At 30.4% G+C, this 6,259-nt stretch overlaps 1 long non-coding RNA gene across 2 annotated transcripts; it reads right to left on the bottom strand.

The window, feature by feature from the left end:
• Positions 1 to 2,993: 2,993 nt before the first annotated feature.
• On the bottom strand, positions 2,994 to 5,992 carry LOC127139610 (uncharacterized). Of its 2 annotated transcripts, none has more exons than XR_007809859.1 (2): positions 5,912 to 5,992; positions 2,994 to 3,362 (listed from the first exon to the last, which is right to left on the bottom strand). It is a non-coding gene; the product is annotated as an uncharacterized LOC127139610 (long non-coding RNA). The 2 variants fall into 2 exon arrangements; XR_007809858.1 differs by lacking the exon at positions 5,912 to 5,992 and adding an exon at positions 5,466 to 5,569.
• Between the last annotated feature and the right edge of the window lie 267 nt (positions 5,993 to 6,259).

Genomic DNA, 6,259 nt, shown 5'->3' with positions numbered 1-6,259 from the left:
TGGAAAAAACATCCACTGCTGTTGTGTGAATATCAGGAGCTGGTGGAGTCAGTTCTTCAATAAGAGCAGCTTCTTCTGTCTTTGTGTATAAAGCAAATTTAACTCTTGCACTAGTTCTGATTAGTCGAGAACCAGTCAGTCCACACAAAATAAATATAAAACCTTAAAAAATACATTTAAAACCTCAAATAAATATGCCTAAAAATAAGTATAAAAATAGTATAAAAATAAGTATAGAATCATTATAAAATACATTTCAAAAGGAATAGGTATAAAACATTTTTAAAAAACCTATAAAACAAGTTTGATAAATACGGTAACCTTGTAATATTCAAGCTTTTCAAAATATATATTTAAAATGTTTAAAATTAGGTCTAAGAATTAAGCATGAAAAGTATAAAGCCATTAAAAATGTATTTAAACCCTTTAAAAAATGATTAAAACTAGTATTCACCTTTTTAAAAAAATTAGTTAAAACCCTTAAAAATATGTGTAAACAATAAGTGTAAAAGCTGTTAAAAGTATAGAAGTATGTATTAAAGTATAAAACCATATATATATATATATATATATATATATATATATATATATATATATATATATATATATATATATATATATATATATGTTTAATAGTAGGTCTGCAAAATGAAAACATGAGAATCATGACAGTTTTCTTTCAATGCAATAAAATGATTTATATGAGTTTTAAAACAGAAATGCATCTCAAAAGTTTAGGAAGACACTCTTAATGATTTTATTCCAGACAACATTTAACAAATCACAGCAAAGATAATGAGTTATGAGCACATTTTCCAAAGATGAACATGTCTACTAAGCATCTTTGTGATCATTTAACTGCTTGTGATACAATTATTAATTGAATAGTTGTATTATAAGCAGTTGAATATTCTCATAGGTGTTTAAAGACATATTAGTCTTTGGAAAATGTGCCTCCTGTGACTACATTACTGATGGTACAGAAAAACAAGTGTTTTCACAGGACACCAAAAATGTTTACAGCAGTTAGATAGTAGAGGTCTATTATATAATTAATAGCTTATTAACACTTTGTTTTCTGTCGTCCACTTCAGGTCTTCAGCTGCTGTCATCTCCTCCTGCAGAGACAAGAACATATGTAAAAGCACAGAAACTGATCTCTATATCTATTTTTCATTACCAAAACTGTCCTCCATTATTTTTTTCACTCGTTTTTGACATTTTTTTTCACTGTTTTTTGTACTTTGCTATACTTTTTGACTTTGATTTTTGACATTTCTATTCCTTACTATACTAAAACAATTTTTGGTGGTTTTTGGCACCTTACTGTACTATGACATTTTTGACAGTTTAGTATTCTATGACAATTTTTGACATTTGTTGATGAATAATATATATTATGATATTTTTTGACAGTCTTTGATGCCGTATTTTACTATGGCAATTTTTCACATTTTTAACGTCTTACTATACTATGACATTTTTTGACCGTTTTTTTATGTCTTACTATACTATGACATTTTTTGACCAATTTTGATGTCTTACTTTACTATGACATTTTTTAACCAATTTTGATGTCTTACTATACTATGACATTTTTGACCATTTTTCATGTCTTACTATATACTACATGGCTTTTTTTTTTTTTTTTTTTTTTTACCAATTTTGACGCCTTACTATACTATGACATTTTCTGACCATTTTCCACCTCTTACTATACTATGACATTTTCTGACCATTTTCCACCTCTTAATATACTATGACATTTTTTGACCAATTTTGATGTCTTGCTATACTATGACATTTTTTGACCGTTTTTCACCTCTTACTATACTATGACATTTTTTGACTAATTTTGACGCCTTACTATACTATGACATTTTCTGACCATTTTCCACCTCTTACTTTACTATGACATTTTTGACCATTTTTCATGTCTTACTATATACTACATGGCTTTTTTTTTTTTTTTTTACTAATTTTGACATCTTACTATACTATGACATTTTTTGATCGTTTTTCACGTCTATTACCGTGTACATAGTCCTTTTCATATTGTCTATCATTTTAATATTTTATCCTGTTTTGTTTTATGTCTTGTCTTGTTTATACCATGCCTTTTTCTATTTTTGCTGTTGGAATCCTGAGTTTATCTTAAATAAATACTTAAGAACACTGAATGTCTTGCAGGTCTGTTTATTATTTTGTGAAAGTGAATATTTGTAGCCAGAAGGTTAGGGTTAGGGTTACAACTTTTTGCCACTTTTAGCCAGGGGTTAGGGTTAGGGTTACAACTTTTAGCCAGAGATTAGGGTTAGGGTTAGGGTTAGGGTTACAACTTTTAGCCAGAGGTTAGGGTTAGGGTTAGGGTTACAACTTTTAGCCAGAGATTAGGATTAGGGTTAGGGTTACCAACTTTTAGCCAGAGATTAGGGTTAGGGTTAGGGTTACAACTTTTAGCCAGAGATTAGGGTTAGGGTTAGGGTTACAACTTTTAGCCAGAGATTAGGATTAGGGTTAGGGTTAGGGTTAGGGTTACAACTTTTAGCCAGAGGTTAGGGTTAGGGTTAGGGTTACAACTTTTAGCCAGAGATTAGGATTAGGGTTAGGGTTAGGGTTAGGGTTACAACTTTTAGCCAGAGGTTAGGGTTAGGGTTAGGGTTACAACTTTTAGCCAGAGGTTAGGGTTAGGGTTAGGGTTACAACTTTTAGCCAGAGATTAGGGTTAGGGTTAGGGTTACAACTTTTAGCCAGAGATTAGGATTAGGGTTAGGGTTACAACTTTTAGCCAGAGGTTAGGGTTAGGGTTAGGGTTACAACTTTTAGCCAGATGTTAGGGTTAGGGTTATGGCTTTTAGTAAGAGATTGATAGTTTTAGCCGCAATTATACATATTATTAATATAATATATAATTATTAATATTATACATATAGATACAAGTAGAGAGTAGTCAGCATTTTTACGATACTAAATTGAAAATAGAAAAACACTCAGAAGATACAAAACTTTATTGATTCTGTTCTAGACAACATTAAACAAATCAAAGACAATGACACGTTTCACACATTTCATGTAGTGATGAACATACATGAAAATATGATTAAGTCTTACACATCTATAAACATTTTTAAGAACATTTAACTACTTCTGTTGTCCTTTTCAGGTAATGTGGTTCTCTCGTCCACCTGCAGAAACACATGGTCATCAGAAATTGTCCAAAGGTTCAAATCCTGAAACTTCATTACACATATAAATAAAAAAGAAAAACAAAGTTTGAGAGACACTACGACATTTTCTGACAGTGACCACACAGTATACTATGACTTTTTTTCATGATTTTTGACGCCATGCTATACTATGAACTTTTTTTGACCATTTTTGATGCCATGCTTTACTATGACTTTTTTTCATGATTTTTGACGCCATGCTATACTATGACTTTTTTTCATGATTTTTGACGCCATGCTATACTATGACTTTTTTTGACCGTTTTTGACGCCATGCTTATGACGTATGACTTTTTTTCAATGATTTTTGACGCCTATACTATGACTTTTTTTCATGATTTTTGACGCCATACTATACTATGACTTTTTTTCATGATTTTTGACGCCATGCTATACTATGACTTTTTTTGACCGTTTTTGGCCATGCTATACTATGACTTTTTTCATGATTTTGACGACTATGACTTTTTGACGCGGACTTTTTTGATTTTTGACGTTTTTGATTTTTGAGACTATGACTTTTTTTCATTTTTGACGCCATACTATACTATGACATTTTTTGACGTTTTTGACGCCATACTATACTATGACTTTTTCATGATTTTTGACCCATACTATACTATGACTTTTTCATGATTTTGACGCCATGCTATACTATGACTTTTTTTCATGATTTTTGACGCCATGTTTTTGATTTTGATACTATGACATTTTTGATTTTGATGCCATACTATACTATGACTTTTTTCATGTTTTGACGCCACTATACTATGACTTTTTTTCATGATTTTTGACGCCATGCTATACTATGACTTTTTTTGACCATTTTTGATGCCATACTTACTATGACTTTTTTTCATGATTTTTGACGCCATACTATACTATGACTTTTTTCATGATTTTTGACGCCATGCTATACTATGACTTTTTTTCATGATTTTTGACGCCATGCTATAGTATGACTTTTTTTGACATTTTTGACGCCATGCTATACTATGACTTTTTTGACATTTTTGATGCCATATACTATGACTTTTTTTTCATTTTTGACTTTTTTTCATGATTTTGACGCCATACTATACTATGACTTTTTTTCATGATTTTGACGCCATGCTATACTATGACTTTTTTGACCGTTTTTGACGCCATGCTATACTATGATTTTTTTCATGATTTTTGACGCCATACTATACTATGACTTTTTTTCATGATTTTTGACGCCATACTATACTATGACTTTTTTTGATTTTTGACGCCATACTATACTATGACATTTTTTGATTTTTGACGCCATACTATACTATGACTTTTTTCATGATTTTTGACGCTATGACTTTTTGACCCGCCATACTATACTATGACTTTTTTTCATGATTTTTGACGCCATTTATACTATGACTTTTTTCATGATTTTGACGCCATGCTATAGTATGACTTTTTTCATGATTTTTGACGCCATGCTATACTATGACTTTTTTGACCGTTTTTGATGCCATTTTTGATTTTTTGATGCCATACTATACTATGACTTTTTTTCTTTTGATACTATGACTTTTTTCATGACGCCATGCTATACTATGACTTTTTTTGACATTTTTGATGACTATGATTTTTTTCATGATTTTTGACGCCATGCTATACTATGATGATTTTTGACGCCATGCTATACTATGACTTTTTTTGACCGTTTTTAATGCCATACTATACTATGACTTTTTTTCATGATTTTGACGCCATGCTATACTATGACTTTTTTTGATATGATGATTTTTTTCATGATTTTTGACGCCTACTATACTATGACTTTTTTTTCATGATTTTTGACGCCTATACTATGACTTTTTTCATGATTTTTGACGCCATGCTATACTATGACTTTTTTTTGACCTTTTTGACGCCATGCTATACTATGACTTTTTTTCATGATTTTTGACGCCATATTATACTATGACTTTTTTTCATGATTTTTTGCTATACATGACTTTTTTTTTTTGACGCCATACTATACTATGACATTTTTTGACCGTTTTTGCTATACTATGACTTTTTTCATTTTTACTATTTTTTGATTTTTGACGCCATACTATACTATGACTTTTTTTCATGATTTTGACGCCATGCTATACTATGACATTTTTTGACCGTTTTTGACGCCACTATACTATGACATTTTTGTTTTTGACGCCATACTATACTATGACTTTTTTCATGATTTTTGACGCCATACTATACTATGACATTTTTTGACCGTTTTTGACGCCATACTATACTATGACTTTTTTTCATGATTTTTGACGCCATATTATACTATGACTTTTTTTTCATGATTTTTGACGCCATGCTATACTGACTTTTTTTGACCTTTTGACGCCATGATGACTTTTTTGACCATTTTGATGACTATGACTTTTTTCATGATTTTTGACGCCATACTATACTATGACTTTTTTTCATGATTTTTGACGCCATATTATACTATGACTTTTTTTCATGATTTTTGACGCCATGCTATACTATGACTTTTTTTGATTTGACGCCATACTATACTATGACATTTTTTGATGACGACTTTTTTTACTATACCCGTTTTTGACGCCATACTATACTATGACTTTTTTTCATGATTTTTGACGCCATGCTATAGTATGACATTTTTGATTTTTGACGCCATACTATACTATGACATTTTTTGACCGTTTTTGACGCCATACTATACTATGACTTTTTTTCATGATTTTTGACGCCATACTATACTATGACATTTTTTTTTTTTGACGCCATACTATACTATGACTTTTTCATGATTTTTGACGCATTATACTATGACTTTTTTCATGATTTTTGACGCCATGCTATATGACTTTTTTTTTTTGACGCCATGATTTTTTTGACCATTTTGATGCCATACTTACTATGACTTTTTTTATGATTTTTTGACGCCATACTATACTATGACTTTTTTCATGATTTTTGACGCCATACTATACTATGACTTTTTTTCATGATTTTTGACGCCATGCTATACTATGACT

Source organism: Lates calcarifer, unplaced genomic scaffold, assembly GCF_001640805.2.
Source record: "Lates calcarifer isolate ASB-BC8 unplaced genomic scaffold, TLL_Latcal_v3 _unitig_1844_quiver_3056, whole genome shotgun sequence".
NCBI lineage: Eukaryota > Metazoa > Chordata > Actinopteri > Centropomidae > Lates > Lates calcarifer.
The sequence above is the reverse complement of the archived record's forward strand: the minus strand, read 5'-3'. Positions and strand labels throughout refer to the sequence as shown.